The 22,725-nt window shown below is 37.2% G+C and overlaps 7 non-coding genes and 1 pseudogene across 7 annotated transcripts; all 8 read right to left on the bottom strand.

Moving 5' to 3' along the window:
* Nucleotides 1-406: 406 nt before the first annotated feature.
* On the bottom strand, nt 407-509 carry LOC150086208 (U6 spliceosomal RNA). The gene has a single exon (XR_016547039.1). It is a non-coding gene; the product is annotated as a U6 spliceosomal RNA (small nuclear RNA).
* A 1,479-nt stretch (nt 510-1,988) lies between these two features.
* Nucleotides 1,989-2,095, bottom strand: LOC150086209 (U6 spliceosomal RNA). The gene has a single exon (XR_016547037.1). It is a non-coding gene; the product is annotated as a U6 spliceosomal RNA (small nuclear RNA).
* Nucleotides 2,096-4,308: 2,213 nt separating this feature from the next.
* LOC150086210 (U6 spliceosomal RNA) lies at nt 4,309-4,415 on the bottom strand. Its single transcript, XR_016547033.1, has one exon. It is a non-coding gene; the product is annotated as a U6 spliceosomal RNA (small nuclear RNA).
* A 3,247-nt stretch (nt 4,416-7,662) lies between these two features.
* Nucleotides 7,663-7,761, bottom strand: LOC150086211 (U6 spliceosomal RNA; annotated as a pseudogene).
* A 2,242-nt stretch (nt 7,762-10,003) lies between these two features.
* LOC150086212 (U6 spliceosomal RNA) lies at nt 10,004-10,110 on the bottom strand. Its single transcript, XR_016547034.1, has one exon. It is a non-coding gene; the product is annotated as a U6 spliceosomal RNA (small nuclear RNA).
* A 5,213-nt stretch (nt 10,111-15,323) lies between these two features.
* LOC150086213 (U6 spliceosomal RNA) lies at nt 15,324-15,430 on the bottom strand. The gene has a single exon (XR_016547025.1). It is a non-coding gene; the product is annotated as a U6 spliceosomal RNA (small nuclear RNA).
* A 2,186-nt stretch (nt 15,431-17,616) lies between these two features.
* Nucleotides 17,617-17,727, bottom strand: LOC150086214 (U6 spliceosomal RNA). Its single transcript, XR_016547040.1, has one exon. It is a non-coding gene; the product is annotated as a U6 spliceosomal RNA (small nuclear RNA).
* A 3,896-nt stretch (nt 17,728-21,623) lies between these two features.
* On the bottom strand, nt 21,624-21,730 carry LOC150086215 (U6 spliceosomal RNA). The gene has a single exon (XR_016547030.1). It is a non-coding gene; the product is annotated as a U6 spliceosomal RNA (small nuclear RNA).
* Nucleotides 21,731-22,725: the final 995 nt, after the last annotated feature.

Genomic DNA, 22,725 nt, shown 5'->3' on the forward strand with positions numbered 1-22,725 from the left:
GAGGAGTTTTGGCCCATTAAGTGGTAGAGGGTATCATATTACATTAAAGGGATGATAAAATGAAACGCTCTGAACAAAACTATTTATATTCATCTTCACTAGAAGTCAGTATTGTTCATTAACTAAAAGTTGTGTTATTCATTAAAACAACCGAAAAATAAAAATAAATAATTAAAAGATAAATTCTTAATAAGCAACCAGTTACAATGAATTTGATTTTTCCGAATTATCGAAAGTGGCTGTGCCAACCACTGCAAATTGGGCACAGCCCTATACTATATTTTTGCTGTTATATACAAAAATATGTAAATGGTTAAAGATGTTATTTGATATATTTGTCGTGTTCAGGAAAGTAAGGAAGTGTTCATCCAAAACCAAACTGGAAATTAAAAGAAAAAAAAGAACAAAAAATGTGGAAAGCTTCACGATTTTGCGTGTCATCCTTGCGCATGGGCCATGCTAATCTTCTCTTTGACAGTCCAATTTTAGAATATGTACTGCCGAAGCAGGGATATATTTAAATACAAAGAATAGAATTAACACACTGTTATTTGCAGATTATCAAGTAATTATTCAAGTAGTGAAGATAATTTACAAAGAGCAGTATTTAAATTAAATCAAATAACAGAAGAATATAAAGTTAAAATCTCAACGATGAAAACTAGAACAATTGTTTTTAAGGGGAAAAATACGCTGAGAACAAAAATAGTTATAGTCAATAAAATATTAGAACAAGTAAAACATTTTAAATATCTAGGATGTGATATAACATATGATGTCGAAGAAGATATGAATCAGAAATTGGCGAAATTTCAAAATATATGTGGAACAATAAAAAGAACTTTGGTTAAGAAAACAAGGAAAGAAACACGATTGAAATTTTACAAAGTAATGGCAATACCAACACTTCTTTACAGTAATACTAATTTGACTTCTGATGGGTACGTTTTACTCACAGAGCATGGCACAACATGCTTCATTGAACCCACCAGTACTGGTAAGTGGTGCTTCCAAACTTATTCTGGTATTCGTCAAACCGAATAAATGAAGTTTCCAGAATTATAATTCATCGTGGGTAGCACAGTTAGTAGAATCGCCACCCCTAATCCTAGGAGAAAAGACCTGCATTGGAGTCCTGTGGATGACGTGAGGAATTTTTATGGGTCTTTTTCACAACGTGGCTGAGTTAGTTGTTCTCAGGTGAGGGTAACATGGTGTTCTCTCCAGGGCACTTCGGTTTTTCATCCAGCAAACACAAAATCAACCTCATATATACGATTCAGTTTGTGGTATGTACATACAAAAAAAAAATAATAATAAATAAATAAAAAAAATCAACGTTGTGCACAGATAATTATCCTGTATCCAGAAATTCAGGGTAGCCAGAAGCCCCTTTACTAAATTGTGCGAATTTCGTTCATTATACAAATCTGAAACCTGTTGATAGAATCTGAAAAAATTCGCGCAGCATAATCGCAAAATTGTAATAATATCCGAATTTTGTAAATACAAGAAGGCGGAGTGCTTGTTTTCTTTTTTATTTTTTTCATATGAACGAAATACATTAAGCTAATTTCATGTTGGAATTTTAAAAGGGTGGAGTTTTGACCCATTGAGGGGAGAGTATCATATTACATTAAAAGAATGATGTAATGAACGCCCCGAACAAAGCCATTTATATTCATCTTTATTAGAAGTCAGTATTGTTCATGAACTAAAAGTTATGTTATTCAGTAAAGCAACTGAAATATAGTAATCAATAATTAAAAGAAAAATTCTTATTAAGCAACCAGTTAGAGTGAATTCCATTTTTCCAAATTATTGAAAGTGGCTGTGCCAACCCTCTGCAAAGTGGGTACATCCCGATAGTATATTTTTGCTTTTATATACAAAAATATGTAAATAGTCGAACATAATATATGTTATATTTGTCGTGTTCAGGAAAGTAAGGAAGTTTTCGTCGAAAAACAAACTGGAAATTAAAAGAAAAAAATGTGGAACGCTTCACGATTTTGCGTGTCATCCTTGCGCAGGGGCCAAGCTAATCTTCTCTGTATCGTTCCAATTTTAGAATATGTACTGCCGAAGCAAGTATAACCAACATTCACCTGAAACCATATTTAAAGTACAAAGTCCAGTGTAGGATCATAAATTGGTGCTTTATAAACGTCAAAGATTTTCTATACTTTTAAGATATATTTAAAAGATAAATAAACACTCTAGAACAATATTATAGTTACGAAACTATTTTTAATACAAATATAACTAGCACCTTATTGTTAGGGTGAAACAGGTGCAAAATCTGTTTTTTGATTTGTTGGATCCCTATAAATGTTACTAACTGTTTATGGTGGTGAGTTTATGGTTAAATCGTGCCAGTTTGTTTTGACGAACTTGAGATGTTCGCGATTATCCAAGAATTGGGCGTCCATCAACTTCCCAAAATGAGGACAGGGTTGCAAAAGTTCGGAAATTTTGGCAAAACATGGTTATTTGAATTTGATATGAACGAGGAGACGATTTTGGGAAAAGGAAGGTCTGTGCAAAATTGGTGTCGCACAGCCACATGGATGAGCTGAAACAACGAAGAATGTCATGATGCTGTCTTCATTAGACTTCTGAAGACAACCCTATTTTGCTCGACTGTATTGTCACTGGAGATTAATGTTGGGTGTTTCAATGCAAACTAGAGACGAAGCATCACAGCATGCAGTGGACTTCAAAATTAATCCTCAGGCCAACAAAGTTTCGTTTACAGAAGTCCAGGATCGAGACGATGTTGATCGTGTTTTTTTTTTTTTTTTTTTTTGTTTAACAAAGATGGTGCGATTCACAAATGAATTTGTACCTAAACTGGAAAAGAATCAATGATGTGTTCTACATACAAGTTCTGCAAAGACTATTGAAGCGCATTTATCGGCTGACCAACAGTCTGACACCTGTGTGAAATGGAGAGAATGGATATTCAGGATTGGATCACGGTCACAAGTGCTAGAATTTACATGTTAAATGATCACTCCAAAACGGAATCTTTCTAATATGGACGCGTACAGTTTAATTGGTTTCCATTTTCTACTTTCATCCTCCTTAGACCGGACACTTTCAAGGGTAAATGAGTCATGCACAGTTTTGTTGGTCATCGGGTATTTGCAATGAAGGCTGAGTCGTTACAAAAATACTGATTTGATTTCGGATGGCAACGTGTTACTCACAGAGCATGACACAACATGTTTAAATGAGCTCACCAATACTGGCAAGTGGTGTTTACAAACTTATTCTTGCTATTCGGTAAAATAAAAAAAATAATAATAAAAAATGCAGTTTTCCGAATTATAAGCTTTCGTGGGTAGCACATTGTAGAATCGCCGACTCCCCTACACTTGGTGGAAAAGAACCGAATTCGAGTTCTGTCGATGACAGGAGGAATTTTTATGGACTGTTTTCACAATGTGGCTGAGGGAGTTGGTCTCAGGTGAGTTTAACATTGTTTTTTCTTCCCGAAACTCTGGTTTTTCGTCCACTAAACAGGATTCAGTTTGTGGTATGTACATACAAAAAAAAAAAAAAAAAAAGCACTACCAACGGACTCCACAGATAATTATCCTTTATCCAGAAATTCCGAAAGAATGGTTCATTATACAAATCTGAATCCAGGTGATAGACTCTGGAAAATGCCCTCAACAATAAGCGACAAGATAATCGCAAAATTGCAATGATATCGGATTTTACTAAATCCAAGAAGGCGCGGTGCTTTTTTTTTCTATTTTTTTTTTTCATGTCAAGGCAATACATTGAGCTAATTTCACGTTGGAATTTTGAAAGAGAGGATTTTTGACCCGCTAAGTGCAACAGGGTATCATACAACATTAAAAGGATGATGAAATTAAATTAAATGAAATAAAAGGGTGGAGTTTTGACCCATTGAGGGGAGAGCATCATATTACATTAAAAGAATGATGTAATAAGCGCTCTGAACAAAGATATTTATATTCATCTTTACTAGAAGTCAGTATTGTTCATTAACTAAAAGTTGTGTTATTCATTAAAACAACCGAAAAATAAAAATAAATAATTAAAAGAAAAATTCTTAGTAAGCAACCGGTTAGAGTGAATTTCATTTTTCCGATTTATCGAAAGTGGCTGTGCCAACCTCTGCAATGTGGACATATCCCTACAGTATATTTTTACTTTAATATACAAAAATATGTAAATGGTTGAACATGTTATATGTTATGTTTGTCGTGTTCAGGAAAGTAAGGAAGTGTTCGTCCAAAACCAAACTGGAAATTAAAAGAAAAAAAAAGAACAAAAAATGTGGAACGCTTCACGATTTTGCGTGTCATCCTTGCGCAGGGGCCATGCTAATCTTCTCTGTATCGTTCCAATTTTAGAATATGTACCGCCGAAGCAAGTACAACCAATATTCACCTGAAATCTTATTTATAGTACAGAGTCCAATATACAATTATGAATTGGTGTTTTTAAACCCTCACAGGTTTTCTATAATTTTAAGAAACATTTAAAAGATAATTAATTATTCTGGAATAATATTATAATTACGAAATTATTTTTAATAGAGATGTAACTAATACCTTGTTTTTTAGGGTAAAACTGGTGCACAACCTGACTTCTCATTTGTTGGATCCCTATACCATACACGTGTCGCTTTGGTTCGCTTGCTGTCCAAATTTACAAAACTATTTTGCTTTTCATAATCATGTTCCAGTAAAGCCACAATTAGTATTTCCTCTGGATTGCTTCAACTACATCATGAACTATGTATATAATCATTTTTATTTACATAGACATCATTTGCGAATGCTCTTTTCCCCTCATTGTGTTTATCAGTGTATTCAGTTTACTTCTGGTTGGTGCCACTGTGGGTTTCTTAAAAGAACTGGGAATTTCCTAATCTGGCACAGACCATATAAACCGGATTAAAGGGTCCAAGTTTGCTCTGCTTAAGATAATGAACAGGATGGCCCTTCCCACCCAACAAAAGTAAACGAAGAAAAAAGAATCAGTTAAATTTTACTTATATTTCTTCTTTTCCTGGCAATCCTCTGTTTTTAGTGTGTATGCACGAGTTGTGGCAAGAAATTTCCCGAACTTGTGGTGTTGAGGTCATGTTCGATGAGTTTGAAAATAAACGGAAGTGGTATGTTGTAGTTGAAACGGCTTCCAAAAGATAGTGCGGTAGAGATCATCCAGTATGCTGACAGGTTGTAAGTAACAACCAGTTTCGTTTGTAGCGTCAACGATCTCTATCTGGATTTTGCAATGAAACAACGAAGGAATATCAGATTTTATTTTAAACTGTGAAAATCGGCCATAAAAATGTATTAAATGTTACTAATTGTTTATGGTGGTGAGTTTATGGTTAAGTCGTGCCAGTGTGTTTGAATGGTATAAGTAGTTCAAAGACGGACGTGAGGATGTTCGCGATGACCCAAGAAGTGGGCGCCCATCACTTTTCCGGAATGAGGACAGAGCTGCAAAAGTTCAGAAATTTTTGAAAGAGATCGTCTTCCGACCCTCAAAATGATGGCTCATGATTTGAGTATGAATGAAGAGACGATTTGTCAAATTCTGCATGACGATTAAGGGAAAAGGAAGGTCTATGCAAAGTTTGTGTCGCACTAGCACACTGATGAGCAGAAACAACGAAGAATCTCACCATGCAAAGATTTCCTCCAGACTTTTGAAGAAAACACATTTTTTTCTACTGCATTGTCACTGGAGATGGTGTTGGGTGTTTCAATACAATCCAGAGACAAAGCATTACAGTATACAGTGGACTTCAAAATCAACACTCAGGCCCACAAAGTTACGTTTACAAAATTCTAGGATGAAGACGATGTTTTTTTTTTTTAAACAACATGGTGCGATTCACAAAGGAATTTGTACCCGAAGGGAAGAGTGTCAATGATGCGTTCTACATACAGGATCTGAAAAGATCATTGAAATGCATTTCCTGGCTGAGCCAGCAGTCTCGAAAGAAAGGGCAGCTGGTTCTTGTTACACGACAATTCATCCGCTCATTCGCATTTCTTGTAAATACATTTTTGACAAACCAACACATTGAACAGATCGAGCATCCGCCCTACTCACCTGAGTTAGCACCAGCTGACTTCTTCTTCTTTCCCAAGGTGAGAAATGCCCTCAAAGGAAAGAGATATCAGAATAATAAAGAAATAAAGAAAAGCGTAAACGAATTGAACTTCAAATCTTTGTACCCCTTCGCTGACTCTTCACAGAAACTCTTAGAACGCGTAATAAGTGCATTCAACCAGGTGGCGATTACTCTAAATTTAAATGAAACCATTTTTGAGCTCCCTTCGCTTTGTGTTCTTTTTAATGCACCATTCCGGGAACTTTATTGCCACACCTCGTATATACAGTGGAAACTCACTTAATGGACACATCTGTGGAAAAGGACAGACTGAATATTCAGGATTGGATCACGGTTACAAGTATTAAAAATTACTTGTTAAACGACCTCTCCAAAAATCAATGTTTCTAATATGGACGCGTACCATTTGGTTTCCATTTTGTATTTTTATTCTCCTTAGACCGGACACTTACAAGGGTATTTGACACATGCACAATTTTGCTGGTCAGCGGGTATTTCCAACGTAGGCTGGGTCCTTAAAGTAATACTAATTTAACTTCTGAAGGCTACGTATTACTCACAGAGCATGCCACAACATGCCTTCAATGAACTCACCACTACTGGAAAGTGATGCTTACAAACTTATTCTGGTATTCGACAATCTGAAAAACATGCAGTTTCCAGAAATATAAGCCCTTACCCCTACACCTGATAAAAAAGACCTGGATTCGAGTCCTGTCTATGACGTGAAGAATTTTTATGGGCCTTTTAAACAACGTGGCTGTGTTAGTTAGTCTCAGGTGAGGTAAACATGGTGTTTTCTTTTGGAAATTCTGGTCATTCGTCCAAACGTAAAATCAATCTTATATACAGGATTCAGTTTGTGGTATGCACGTGCTGAACAGATAATTATCCTGTATTCAGAAGTCCCTTTACTAATTTGTGAAAATTTCGTTCATTATACAAATCTGAAACTTGGTGATAGAATCTGTAAAAATGAGCTCAGTAATAGATGACAGCATAACCGCAAAATTACAATCATATCGGATTTTACTAAATCCAAAAAGGCGCAGTGCTTGTTTTTTTTTTTTTTTCATGTAAACGCAGCACATTAAGCTAATTTCATGTTGGAATTTTAAATGGGAGGAGTTTTTTGACCCATTAAGGTGAGGGTATCATATTACGTTAAAAGAATAATGAAATGAAACGCTCTGAACAAAGCTATTTATATTCATTTTTACTAGGAGTCAATATTGTTCATTAACTAAAAGTTATGTTATTCATTAAGACAAATGAAACATCATAATCAACAATTAAAAGATAAAATCTCTTATTAAGCAACCAGTTAGAGTGAATTTCCTTTTTCCGAATTATCCAAAGTGGCTGTGCCAACCTCTGCAAAGTGGGCGCATCCCTATCGTATGTTTTTGCTTTTATATACAAAAATATGCAAATGATCGAACATGTTATTTGATATCTTCGTTGTGTTCAGGAAAGTAAGAAAGTGTTCATCCAAAACCAAACTGGAAATTAAAAGAAAAAAAGAACAAAAAAATGTGGAACGCTTCACGATTTTGCGTGTCATCCTTGCGCAGGGGCCATGCTAATCTTCTCTGTATCGTTCCAGAATATGTATTCTGGAACGATACAGAGAAGATTAGAAGAATATATAAAATATGTACATATTTTAGAATATGTACTGCCTAAGCAAGTACAACCAACATTCACCTGAAACCATATTTAAAGTACAAAGTCCCATGTAGGATCATGAATTGGTGTTTTAAAAACGTCAAAGTTTTTCAATAATTTTAAGATATATTTAAAAGGCAAATAAACATTCTGAACGCATATTATAATTACGAAACTATTTTTAATACAAATATAACGTGCAAAATCTGTCTTTTCATTTGTTGGATCCCTATACCATACACGAGTCGCTTTGGTTCTATTATATCTATGATAAAAATGTATTAAATGTTACTAACTGTTTATGGTGGTGAGTTTATGGTTAAATCGTGCCAGTTTGTTTTGACGGACTTGAGATGTTCGCGATTCTCCAAGAATTGGGCGTCCATCAACTTCCCAAAATGAGGACAGGGTTGCACAAGTTCGGAAATTTTGGCAAAAGATCATCATTTGACCCTAAGAATGATGGCTGATGAATTTGATATGAATCAGGAGACGATTTTGTGAAAAGGAAGGTCTGTGCAAAATTGGTGTCGCACAGCCACATGGATGGGCTGAAACAACGAAGAATGTCATGATGCTAAGTCTTCACTAGACTTCTGAAGACAACCGTATTTCCCTCTTCTGTATTGTCACTGGAGATTGATGGTGGGTGTTTCAATACAAACTAGAGACGAAGCATCACAGCATGCAGTTGACTTCAAAATGAACCCTTAGGCTAACAAAGTTTCGTTTACAGAAGTCCAGGATCGAGACGATGTTGATCGTGTTTTTTTTTTTTTTTTTTTTGTTCAACAAAGATGGTGCGATTCACAAATGAATTTGTACCTGAAGTTAAAAAGAATCAATGATGTGTTCTACATACAAGTTCTGCAAAGACAATTAAAGCGCATTTATCGAATGATCAACATTCTGACACCTGTGTGAAAGGGACAGAATGGATATTCAGGATTGGATCACGGTCACAAGTGCTAGAAATTACACGTCAAACTACCTCTCCAAAACGGAATCTTCCTAATATGGACGCGTACAATTTAATTGGTTTTCATTTTGTATTTTCATCCTCCTTGGATGGAACACTTTGAAGGGTCATTGACACGAACAGTTTCGTTGGTCGGCGGATATTTGCAGTGAAGGCTGAGTCGTTACAGTAATACTGATTTGATTTCGGATGGCTACGTGTTACTCAGAGAGCATGGCACAAGATGCTTAAATGAGCTCACCAGTACTGGCATGTGGTGCTTACAAACTTATTCTGGCTATTCGTTAAAATAAAAAAAAAATAATAAAATAAAAAAAATGCATTTTCCCGAATTATAAGCTCTCGTTGGTAGAATTGGAAGGATCGCCAACTCGAGTTCTGTGGGTGACGTGAGGTATTTCTATGGGCTTTTTTTTTTCACAATGTGGCTGAGGGAGTTGGTCTCAGGTGAAGTTAACATTGTTTTTTTCTTCCGGAATCTCTGGTTTTATGTCCACTAAATGAAAATTCAACCTCGTATACAGGATTCAGTTTGTGGTATGTATATACAAAAAAAAAAAAAAAAAAACGCTACCTGCGGACTCAACAGATAATTATCCTTTATCCAGAAGCTCCTTTAGTAAATTGTTCGAATTGGGTTCATTATAGAAATCTGAATCCAGGTGATAGACTCTGGAAAATGCCCTCAGCAATAAATGACAGTATAATCGCAAAATTGCAATGATATCGGATTTTACTAAATCCAAGAAGGCCCAGTAATTTTTTTCTTTTTTTTTTTTTTTTTTCATGTCAATGAACTAAATTCACGTTGGAATTTTAAAGGAGAGGAGTTTTGACCCATTGAGGGGAGAGTATCATATTACATTAAAATAATGATGTAATGAACGCCCTGAACAAAGCCATTTACATACATCTTCACTAGAAGTCAATATTGTTCATTAACTAAAAGTTATGTTATTCAGTAAAGCAACTGAAATATAGTAATCGATAATTAAAAGAAAAATTCTTAGTAAGCAACCAGTTACAGTGAATTTCACTTTTCCAAATTATCTAAAGTCGCTGTGCCAACCTCTACAAAGTAGACACATCCCTACAGTATATTTTGCTTTTATATACAAAAATATGTAAATAGTTGAACATGTTAGGTGATATATTTGTCGTGTACAGGAAATTAAGGAAGTCTTTGTCCAAACCAAACTTGAAATTAAAAAGATAAAAAGGAAAAAAATGTGGAACGCTTCACGATTTTGCGTGTCATCCTTGCGCAGGGGCCATGCTAATCTTCTCTGTATCGTTCCAATTTTAGAATATGCACTGCCGAAGCAAGTACAACCAACATTCACCTGAAATCTTATTTATTGTACAGAGTCCAATATACGATCACGAACTGGTGTTTTAGAAACCTCATAGATTTTCTATAATTATAAGAAACATTTAAAAGATAATTAAATATTCTGGAAGAATATTATAGTTACGAAACTATTTTTAATAGAGATATAACTAGTACCTTTATTTTAGGGTCAAACTGGTGCCACACCTGACTTCTCGTTTGTTGGATCCCTATACAATACACATGTCACTTTGGTTCTGCTTGCTGTCCAAAATTACAAAACTATTTTGCTTTTCATAATCATGTTCCAGTAAAGCCACAATTAGTATTTCCTCTGGATTGCTTCAACTACATCATGAACTATGTATGTAATCATTTTTATTTACATAAACATCATTTGCCCATGCTCTTTTCCCCTCATTGTGTTTATCAGTGTATTCAGTTTACTTCTGGTTGGTGCCATTGTGTGTTTCTTGAAAGAACTGAGAATTTCCTAATCTGGCACAGACCATATAAATCGGATTAAAGGGTCAAAATTTGCTTTGCTTAAGATAATGTACAGGATGGCCCTTACCACCCAACAAAAGTAAATGAAGAAAAGAGAATCAGTTAAATTTTACTTATATTTCTTCTTTTCCTGGCATTCCTCTGTTTTTAATGTGTATGCACTCGTTGTGGAAAGAAATTTCCAGAACTTGTGGTGTTGAGGTCATGTTTGATGAGTTTGAAAATAAACGGAAGTGGTATGTTGTAGTACAAACGGCTTCCAAAAGATGGTGCGGTAGAGATCATCCAGTATGCTGACAGGTTGTAAGTAATAACCAGTTTCGTTTGTAGCGTCAACGATCTGTATCTGGATTTTGCAATGGAACAACGAACGAATATCAGATTTTATTTTAAACCGTGAAAATCGGCCATAAAAATGTATTAAATGCTACTAACTATTTATGGTTAAGTCGTGCCAGTGTGTTTGCATGGTATATGTAGTTCAAAGACGGACGTGAGGATGTTCGCGATGACCCAAGAAGTGGGCGCCCATCACTTTTCCGGAATGAGGACAGAGTTGCAAAAGTTCAGAAATTTTTGAGAGTTCGTCGTCTGACCCTCAGAATGATGGCTCATGATTTGGGTATGAATGAACCGACGATTTGTCATATTCTGCATGACCATTTAGGGAAAAGGAAGGTCTGTGCAAAGTTTGTGTCGCACTGGCACACTGATGAGCAGAAACAACGAAGAATCTCATCATGCAAAGATTTCATCCTGACTTTTGAAGACAACCCTGTTTTTCTCTACTGTATTGTCACTGGAGATGAGCGTTGGGTGTTTCAATAAAATGCAGAGGCGAAGCATTACAGCATGCACTGGACTTCAAAATCAACACTCAGACCCATAAAGTTACGTTTACAGAATTCTAGGATGAAGACGATGTTTTTTTTAAACAAACACTGCGATTCACAAAGGAATTTGTAACTGAAGGGAAGAAAGTCAATGATGCGTTCTACATACAGGATCTGAAAAGATCATTGAAATGCATTTTCCGGCTGAGGCAGCAATCTCGAAAGAATGGGCAGCTGGTTCTTGTTACACGACAATTCATCCGCTCATTCGCATTTGTCGTAAATACATTTTTGACAAATCAACACAGTGAACAGATCGAGCATCCGCCCTACTCACCTGAGTTAGCACCAGCTGACTTCTTCTTCTTTCCCAAGGTGAGAAATGCCCTCAAAGGAAAGAAATATCAGAATAATAAGGAAATAAAGAAAAGCGTAAACGAATTGAACTTCAAATCTTTGGACTCCTTCGCTGACTCTTCACAGAAACCTTTAGAACGCGTAATAAGTGCATTCAACCAGGTGGCAATTACTGTTATTTATTATTATTAATTATTATTTTTATTGTAATTAATAAATCTCTTTGATCTTTCTGACCCACCTCTCTTACTTTGTATTTCCCCGTTTATTTTCCCCCTAATTTACACCCTCCCACATTAACACCTGACTTGTATATTGCACAGAAGATCACAGATTTTAGGGGAATAGAAGTTCGTGTATGTCTCCTCTGGACTGCCTGAGTATTCAGAATGACTCATACTACACTTGATCAACATATACAATATTGTTTATTCACAGTATATACATTAAAAGAATATATCATACATCATCATTTGGGGATTATGTTAATTACTAGAATTATATGTGTGCTAAGATGTACAGATAATCACAATTCATATATCATGTCTCTTCATGTCTTTCTGCCTTTTCTCCTTCTGGTTTAGTTTACATCTCATAACATTCTCTTGTCTTCTAACAATTTAAACTTCCCAACTGGGATTACAGCAGTGAGCATAACACCTATATATGTATTTTCCTACATTTATAAATCCCCGCTATAATCTTTCTTTAATTATCCCCTCCAAAATAATTACATGTGCATAGAACATAATCTCAACTTAAAACACACTAGTCTCGAGTACATACATCTAAATCTTCCTTGCTTAATAAACTTATCTTTGTGATGAAGTACATATATCTTATGAACTTTTTCCTTCCTTTTATGCTAAACAATAGCAAATCTACTATCAACTAAATAAAGACATTTCCTAAAGTCCTTTTCCTCAATTCAAGCTTAAAAATATTATCTGGTACTTACATAACAGCTTAGGGGATCACTCTTTACACAACCTTTTTCTCAGCTCAGGGGCGGCCATCATCATCAATATAGGGCATCATCAGACTCCTACTGGAATTAGTCATGGGCTAAGGAACTGCTGCTCATCTACAGGAATTCTCCCTCGTTCAGGAACTCTCCTTTCACCATAAATGGGTTGCTCTGGCCCGCTTTGGGCGTCTGATCAGCTCGACGATACTGGGGTGCATAATAAAATTATCAGGACTCTCCTTACTGCTCTATCGAGAAGCCAGACTGTACAACTCTTCCTTATCTTTCTATACCGAGACTTTTCGATCCTTATCACTCAGCTCCAGCATATGTGTTTCCATCTTTCATTGGGCATCTCCTTCCTATTTCTATGTTGCGACTGACCTCTCCCAGAACTTGCCTAACGAATTGTCTTTGCGACAAACTGCTTCAATTTCCACTACCACATTCCAGCGATTCTCCCGGCACTTCTCGGGATTTCTTTCCGGCCGCACATCACTCAGGCACACCCACAGGAACTCTTCAACTTCCAAAACTCCCAAACTGTCAAAAAACTGGCTCTGTCACTCCTGTTCCATCTCCTTTTGTTTCAGCCACCCCTTCTATTCTGATCCAATCGCAGTTCGTTCTTCATCATCTCTATATTCTCATTTGCTCTCTCCCACTTCCTCCGTTTTCTTGGCCCTTCCCTTTCCTGGGGAAACATCCGATTTCTCGAAATTTCTAGAAGCTTCGATGAACTTCCAGAAGTCTAGAAATTTCTGGATATCTCCTTGTGATCATCCCGATTCACTTACCGCTATTAGTCCACTCTGTTTTTTCTCTACAGCTCCTTGAAATCAGTAAGTGCTCAAGGAGTCGGTTTGTTTTATTCTGGCTAGCCATTTCTACAAGGTGTATGCAGCATCCAGGATCCCCATCCACCCTCTTAGTCTTTAAAATCCTTCCTCTCCACAAGGGGGAGTCGGTTCCCTTGTTCTTTTCTTCCAAAGAGCTGCCCACTTTCTGTTTATAGCGACTTGAACTGCCCTTACGGTGCTCCCATGTACTTTTGTGCCCTGTCCAGCTACCCCCCGTTGTTACACTAATCCTCCCCTACTTAACTGTATAGTACAGAGCGATCGGAATCTAAGCTGAAAATCATCCTATGTAAATAATATTATTTAATATATACATATATTTTCTTGTTATGTTATAATATTTATTTCATAACATTCCTTAGGATAAGTGTAAGAATTTGGTTCTTACAATTGCCACACCTCGTATATACAGTGGAAACTCTCTTGATGGACACCTCTGTGAAAAGGACAGACTGAATATTCAGGATTGGATCACGGTTACAAGTATTAGAAATGGCATGTTAAACGACCTCTACAAAACGAAATCTTTCTAAAATGGACGCGTACCATTTGGTTTCCATTTTGTATTTTTATCCTCCTTATACCGGACACTTTCAAGGGTAATTGACAGATGCACAGTTTTGTTGGTCAGCGGGTATTTTCAACGAAGGCTGGGTCCTTAGAGTAATACTAATTTGACTTCTGATGGCTATGTTTTTCTCACAGAGCATGCCACAACATGCCTTCAATGAACTCACCAGTACTGGAAAGTGATGCTTACAAACTTATTCTGGTATTCGTCAAACTGAAAAAATTCAGTTGCCAGAATTATAAGCTCTGGTGGGTAGCACACTTAGTAGAATCGCCACCCCTACACCTGGTAGAAAAGACCTGGGTTCGAGTCCTATCGATGACATGAGGAATTTTTATGGGCCTTTTTCATAACTTGGCTGTGTTAGTTGGTCTCAGATAAGGATAACATGGTGTTTTCTCTTGAAAACTGTGGTTATTCTTCCAGCAAACTCAAAATAAACCTTATATACAGGATTCAGTTTGTGATATGTGTATACTGCACAGATAATTATCCTGTATCCAGAAGCCCCTTTACTAATTTGTGCGAATTTCGTTCATTATACAAATCTGAAGTTTGGTGATAGAATCGTGAAAAATGCGCTCAGTGATGACAACATAATCGCAAAATTACAATAATATCGAATTTTACTAAATCCAATAAAGCGCACTGTTTTTTTTTTTTTTTTCTTTCTTTTTTTTCATGTAAACGCAGCGTATTAAGCTAATTACATGTTGGAATTTTAAAGTGAAGAGTTTTTTGACCCACTAAGGTGAGGGTATCATTAAAAGGATAATGAAATGAAACGCTCTGAACAAAGCTATTTATATTGATTTTTACTAGGAGTCAATATTGTTCATTAACTAAAAGTTACGTTATTCATTAAAACAAATGAAACATATTAATCAACAATTAAAAGGAAAACTCTTATTAAGCAACCAGTTAAGAGTGAATTTCATTTTTCAGAATTATCGAAAGTGGTTGTGCCAACCTCTGCAAAGTGGGCACATCCCTACAGTATATTTTTGCTTTTATATACAAAAATATGTAAATGGTCGAACATGTTATGTGTTATATTTGTCGTGTTCAGGAAAGTAAGAAAGTTTTCGTCCAAGACCAAACTGGAGATTAAAAGAAAAAAAAATGTGGAACGCTTCACGATTTTGCGTGTCATCCTTGCGCAGGGGCCATGCTAATCTTCTCTGTATCGTTCCAATTTTAGAATATGTACTGCCGAAGCAAGTACAACCAACATTCGCCTAAAATCGTATTTAAAGTACAAATTCCAATATAGGATTATGAATTGGTGTTTTAAAAACATCAAAGTTTTTCTATAATTTTAAGATATATTTAAAAAACAAATAAATATGCTTAAAGAATATTATAATTACGAAACTATTTTTAATATAACTATGACTGATACTCCGTTTTTAGGGTGAAACAGGTGATAAATCTGTCTTTTAATTTGTTGGATCCCTAATCCATACACTTGTCGCTTTGGTTCGCTTACTGTCCAAAATTACAAAACTATTTTGCTTTTCATAATCATGTTCCAGTAAAGCCACAATTAGTATTTCCTCTGAATTGCTTCAACTACATCATGAGCTATGTATGTAATCATTTTTATTTACATAAACATCATTTTCGCATGCCCTGTATCCCCTGATCGTGTTTACCAGAGTATTCAGTTTACTTCTGGTTGGTGCCACTGTGGGTTTCTTGAAAGGATGGAGAATTTCCTGATCTGGTACAGACTATATAAACCGGATTAAAGTGTCCAAGCTTGCTTTGGTTAAGGTAACGTACATGACGGCCCTTCCCCCCTCCCAACCCAACCCAACAAAAGTAAATGAAGAAAAGAGAATCAGTTACGTTTTACTTTCATTTCTTCTCTTCCTGGCAATCCTGTTTTTAGCGTGTGTGCACGAGTTGTGTTATTAAATTTCCCGAACTGGTGCTGTTGAAGTCAAGTTCGATGAGTTTGAAAATAAACAGAAGTTTTATGTTGTAGTTCAAACGGCCTCCAATAGATGGTGTTGTAGAGATTGGCCAATACACTGACAGTTTGCAAGTAACCGTAGCCTAGTGGTCAGGCGCGCGGGTGCATAAGTACACGTGCCTTGAGTGACCGGGGTTCAAGCCCGTGACTGCTGAATACGGTGCTGTTTCTTGTATTCTGTCTATCTTGTGAACTCCTCTGACCGTTTGGTCGTCCCGGAGTATAAACAGAAAATTTATTTATTTATTAACAAGCAGTTTTTGTAACGTCAATGATCTGTATCTGGATTTTGAAATGCAGCAACAAACAAATATCAGATTTTGTTTTAAACTGGGAAAATTTGACCTAAAAATGTATTAAATGTTACTAACTGTTTATGGTGGTGAGTTTATGGTCAAATCGTGCCAGTGTGTTTGAGTGGTATAAGTAGTTCAAACACGGACGTGAGGATGTTCACGATGATCCTGGAAGTGGGCGCCAATCAATTTTTCGCAATGAGGACAGAGTTGAAAAAGTTCGGAGATTTTGGCAAAAGATCGTCGTTTGACGCTCAGAATGATGGCTTATGAGTTGGTTATGAATGAACAGACGATTTGTAAAATTGTACATGACGATTTAGGGAAAAGGAAGGTCTGTGCAAAATTTGTGTCGCACAGGCACACTGATGAGCAGAAACAAAGAAGAATCTCATTGTGCAAAGATTTCATCCAGACTTGTGAAGACAATCCTATTTTCCTCGATTGAATTGTCACTGGAGATGAGTGTTGGGTGTTTCAATAAAATGCAAAGACGAAGCATCACAGCATACAATGGACTTAAAAATCAACACTCAGGCCCATAAAGTTACGTTTACAGAAGTCCACGATGAATACAAGGTTTTTTTTATTTTAAACAAATATAATTATCCTGTACTCAGAAGTCCCTTTACTAATTTGTGAAAATTTCGTTTATTATACAAATCTGAAGCTTGGTGATAGAATCTGTAAAAATGCGCTCAGTAATAGATGACAGCATAACCGCAAAATTACAATCATATCGGATTTTACTAAATCCAAAAAGGCGCAGTGTTTTTTTTTTTTTTTTTTTCATGTAAACGCAGCACATTCAGCTAATTTCATGTTGGAATTTTAAATGGGTAGAGTTTTTTGACCCATTAAGGTGAGGGTATCATATTACGTTAAAAGAATAATGAAATGAAACGCTCTGAACAAAGCTATTTATATTCATTTTTACTAGGAGTCAATATTGTTCATTAACTAAAAGTTATGTTATTCATTAAGACAAATGAAACATCATAATCAACAATTAAAAGATAAAATTTCTTATTAAGCAACCAGTTAAGAGTGAATTTCCTTTTTCTGAATTATCCAAAGTGGCTGTGCCATTTTTGCTTTTATATACAAAAATATGTAAATGATCGAACATGTTATTTGATATATTCGTTGTGTTCAGGAAAGTAAGAAAGTGTTCATCCATGCGCAGGGGCCATGCTAATCTTCTCTGTATCGTTCCAATTTTAGAATATGTACTGCCGAAGCAAGTACAACCAACACTCACCTAAAATCATATTTATAGTACTAAGTTCAGTATAGGATTACGAATTGGTGTTTTAAAGACAGCCCAGAATTTTTATAATTTTGAGATAAATGTAAAAAACAAATAAATATTCTGAAATAATATTATAGTTACGAAACTATTTTTGATATAAATATAACTAATACCCTGTTTTTAGGGTGAAACTGGTGTTAAATCTGTCTTTTGATTTGTTGGATCCCTACACCATACACGTGTCGTTTCGGTTCACTTGCTGTCCAAAATTGCTAAACTATCTTGCTTTTCATAATCATGTTCCAGTAAAGCCACAATTACTCTTAATTCTGGATTTCTTCAACATCATGAGCTATGTATGCAATCATATTAACATAAGCATCATTTTCGCATGCCCTGTATCCCCTGATCGTGTTTACCAGAGTATTCCGTTTACTTCTGGTCGGTGCCACTCTGGGTTTCTTGAAAGAATGGAGGATTTCCTAATCTGGCACAGACCATATAAACCGGATTCAAGTGCCCAAGTTTGCTTTGGTTAAAGTTACATGACGGCCCTTCCCCTACCCAACAAAAGTAAGTAAAGAAAAGAGAATCAGTTACGTTTTACTTTCATTTCTTCTCTTCCTGGCAATCCTCTGTTTTTAGCGTGTGTGCACGAGTTGTGGGATTAAATTTCCCGAACTGGTGCTGTTGAGGTTATGTTCGATGAGTTTGAAAATAAACAGAAGTGTTACGTTGTAGTTCAAACGGCCTCCAACAGATGCTGTTGTGGAGATTGTCCAGTACGCTAACAGTTTGCAAGTAACAACCAGTTTCATTTGTAGCGTCAACGATCTGTATCTTGATTTTGAAATGGAGCAACAAACGAATATCAGATTTTGTTAAAGTGGGAAAATTTGCCCTAAAAATGTATTAAATGCTACTAACTGTTTATGGTGATGAGTTTATGGTTAAGTCGAGCCAGTGTGTTTGAATGGTATAAGAAGTTCAAAGACGGACGTGAGGATGTTCGCGATGATCCTGGAAGTGGGCGCCCATCAATTTTCCGGAATGAGGACAGCGTTGAAAAATTCGGAAATTTTGGCAAAAGATCGGTGTTTGACCCTCAGAATGATGGTTTATGAATGGGATATGAATGAACAGACGATTTGTCAAATTGTGCATGAGGATTTAGGGAAAAGGAAGGTCTGTGCAAAATTTGTGTCGCAATGAGCAGAACTGATGAGCAGAAACAAAGAAGAATCTCATCATGCAAAGATTTCATCCAGACTTGTGAAGACAACCCTATTTTCCTCGATTGTATTGTCACTGGAGATGAGTGTTGGGTGTTTCAATACATTGCAGAGACGAAGCATCACAGCATGCAATGGACTTCAAAATCAACACTCAGGCCTCCAAAGTTACGTTTACAAAAGTCCAGGATGAAGACGATGTTTTTTTTTTTTTTAAACAAACATGGTGCGATTCACAAAGGAATTTGTACGTGAATGGAAGAGTATCAATGATGCATTCTACATACAGGATCGAGAGGGCAGCTGGTTAGCCAATCTAATTTTGGACAAACTTTTCCCTCCTGGTGATCGCCAGGTCGATCTCCCCGAACACACAGATTCGGCAGGCCAATGAGCGGTACATCCCACAGGAGGAAACTGATCCCTTTACTCTGGACGAGCTAACAGCAGCACTCAAGAAGATTAATCCTAAGAAATGCCCCGATATTGATCTCAAAGAGTACGAATTCATTATCCGTGTTTGCAAAATCATACCGCTTCACTTCACTTGCTACAGTTGTTTAACATATGCCTACAAGAAAGTGCCTTCCCCCGAGTGTGGAAACTGGCACTTTTGCGCCTCATCAAGAATGGTAGGCCTATAGGTGCGTTTAGGCCTATAGCCCTCCTAGCAAATGTGGGGAAAGTCTTTGAGAGAACAGCGAAATACAATACTCTTCATAGAAAAACACCTGATCTCACCTCTCCAATACGGTTTCCACACCTGGAAGGTCCTGCGAGGAGGTCCTGTTTGATCTTGTTCTCCGCATTGAAAGCTCTGCAGCAAAATTCGAGCTTGCTGTCTTCGTGGATGTTGAGGGGGCCTTCGACACTATCTGGTGGAATGGTGGCACGGCTCCGCACAGCTGCCTGCTCACGCCAACTGTACAAATTGATTCATAGCTATTTCTCTGGAAGAGAAGTCCTGCTGCAATTGAAGTTCCAACAGGTCAAGAGAAAGTATAAGTCGAGGGTGCCCCCAGGGCTATGTGCTGGGGTCACTTGTATGGATTATGGTTATACAGAACTGGCTCTCTCGCACCTTCCCAAATAGCCTTTGCCGACGATGTTACAATTGTTGTTTCTAGCCAATTCCGAAGAGCCCTTGAAGTGAGAGCTAACCAGGTCCTAGCTGACATTCAATCCTGGGCAGTCACAAACAAACTCGCCATAAACCCAAAGAAGACCAAGATGATGTTGTTCAAAGGAAAACTGGACCTCAGGCAAAAATTGCAGGCACGCAGCTCCCGATCGTTCACCCAGACTAAGGTTCTGGCCATCATTGTTGACCACAAGTTAAGTTTCCTAACTCATTTGATTCATCTATGCACCAAGATTAAAAAATTCTCTGCAACTATAGTCAGAACTACTAGAAATGAATGAGGATTATCCAGACGATCCCTATCACTTTATTATAAAGCAGCTTTCCTTCCAATTTGTGATTATGCGGCTGGCACCTGGTTTCACCGTGTGAGAGTGGTAAAGATGAGGAACGAGCTCGGCTCAATCCAGCGATTAATGTTGCTCGCCATCTAGAGTGTGCAGGACAGTGTCCACCCCGGCCCTGCAAGTACTGGCCGGTGCGCTGCCACTTGACCTTCACGTTGCCTATCCAGGCTTGAAATACCGGATAAGGAAAAGCAATCCAACCACGTTTCTCGGCATCCCAACAAACCTGAGTATGGATACCTAAACAGAAACTACTGCTGCTGCAATGAGCTGATAAAGCTGTGGCAGGCACGCTGAGATAAGACGTCGCTCGGGGCAGCTACCAAATTGTTACTACCGGATATGACCTACATGCCAACCAGAGCAGTCCAGAAATGGTGCTCCCCTGCACTGGAAACAACCTTTATACTGACGGGCCACGGATCCCTTAACGATAAGCTCATCAACTTGGGCTACATCACACAGAACAGTGCTCTTCCAGTGCCAGAGAGAATTGGAAACGCATTCTCCTGGACTGAGCGATCTACGCAGATTTGAGGACCAACCTGGTCAACAGCACACAACTGGCTCAACACAACCTCCAACGTTTGGTGTCAAACTCGGACAACTTCAAGGCACTCCAGAACTTTGCCAAAGGAGTCTTTGCACGAAGACGAATGAACATGACAACAGCTCCAACGAGCCAGTAGCCACTTGAACATAAATTGTCACTGCTGATGACAAAGCCTCTCCTCCTCCTTTTTTTTTTTTTTTTTTTTCATGTCAACGAAGTACTGTTTATACTCCGGTACGACAACCAAGTCAGTAGAGTTTACAATAAATCGTCAATACAAATATTTATCGTATTTAGTAGTCACGGGCTTCAACCCCGGTCCACTCAAGGAACGCGTGATATGCACTCTCGCTCCTGACCACCGGGCTACGTCAGGCTTAAAGCTAATTTCATGTTAAAAATGTTAGAATTTTAAAAGGAAAAGGAGTTTTGACCCATTAAGGGGAGGGTATCATATCACGTTAAAAGGATGATGAAATGAAATGCTCTGAACAAAGCTTTTTATATTCATCTTTACTAGAAGTAAATACTGTTCATTAACTAAACGTTATGTGATATACAGTATTTGTCGTGTTCAGGAAAGTGTTCGTAAAAACCCAAACTCGAAATTAAAAAGAAAAAAAATGTGGAACGCTTCACGATTTTGCGTGTCATCCTTGCGCAGGGGCCATGCTAATCTTCTCTGTATCGTTCCAATTTTAGAATATGTACTGCCTAAGCAAGTACAACCAACATTCACCTAAAATCATATTTATACTACAAAGTGCAGTAAAGGATCACGAATTGGTGTTTGAAAGACATCATAGATTTTCTATAATCTTAAGAAATATTTAAAATAAAAATAAATATTCTGGAATAATATTATAATTACAAAACTATTTTTAATAGAAATATAACAAATTCATTAATTTTTAGGGTCAAACGGGTGCGAAACGTGTCACCTGATTTGTTGGATCCCTATACCATACACGTGTCGCTTTGGTTCAAATGTCCAAAATTACAAAACCAACTTGGTTTTCATAATCATGTTCCAGTAAAGTCAGAATTACTATTCCTTTTGTGAAATCTGTATGACGATTTAGAGAAAAGGAAGGTCTGTGCAAAATTTGTGTCGCACAGCCACATGGATGAGCAGAAACAACGAAGGATCTCATCATGCAAAGATTTCATCCACACTTGTGAAGACAACCTTATTTTGCTCGACTGTATTGTCACTGTTGATGAGTGTTGGGTGTTTCAGTACAAACTAGAGACGAAGCATCACAGCATGCCGTGGACTTCGAAATGAGCCCTCAGGCCCGCAAAGTTTCGTTTACAAAAGTACAGGACAAAGACGATGTTGTTGGTGTGATTCTCAAGGAATGTGTACCTGAAGGGAAGAGAATCAATGATGCATTCTACATACTAGTACTGCGAAGACTATTGAAGCGCATTTCCCGGCTGAGGCAGCAATCTCGAAAGAAAGGGCAGCTGGTTCTTGTAACACGACAATTCATCCGCTCATTCGCACTTGTTGTGAATACCTTTTTGACGAACCAATGCATTGAACACATCGAGCTTCCACCACACTCAACCAATTAAGAACCACCGGACTTCTGCCTCTTTCCCAAGGTGAACACTGCCCTCAAAGGAAGGAGATATGAGGATAATGAGGAAATAAAGAAAAAGTAACCGTCTAATTGAACTTCATATCTTTGGACGCCTTTGCTGACTTTTTTCAG

This window comes from Mastigoproctus giganteus, chromosome 5 (assembly GCF_048544385.1).
Source record: "Mastigoproctus giganteus isolate SK-2022 chromosome 5, ASM4854438v1, whole genome shotgun sequence".
NCBI lineage: Eukaryota > Metazoa > Arthropoda > Arachnida > Uropygi > Thelyphonidae > Mastigoproctus > Mastigoproctus giganteus.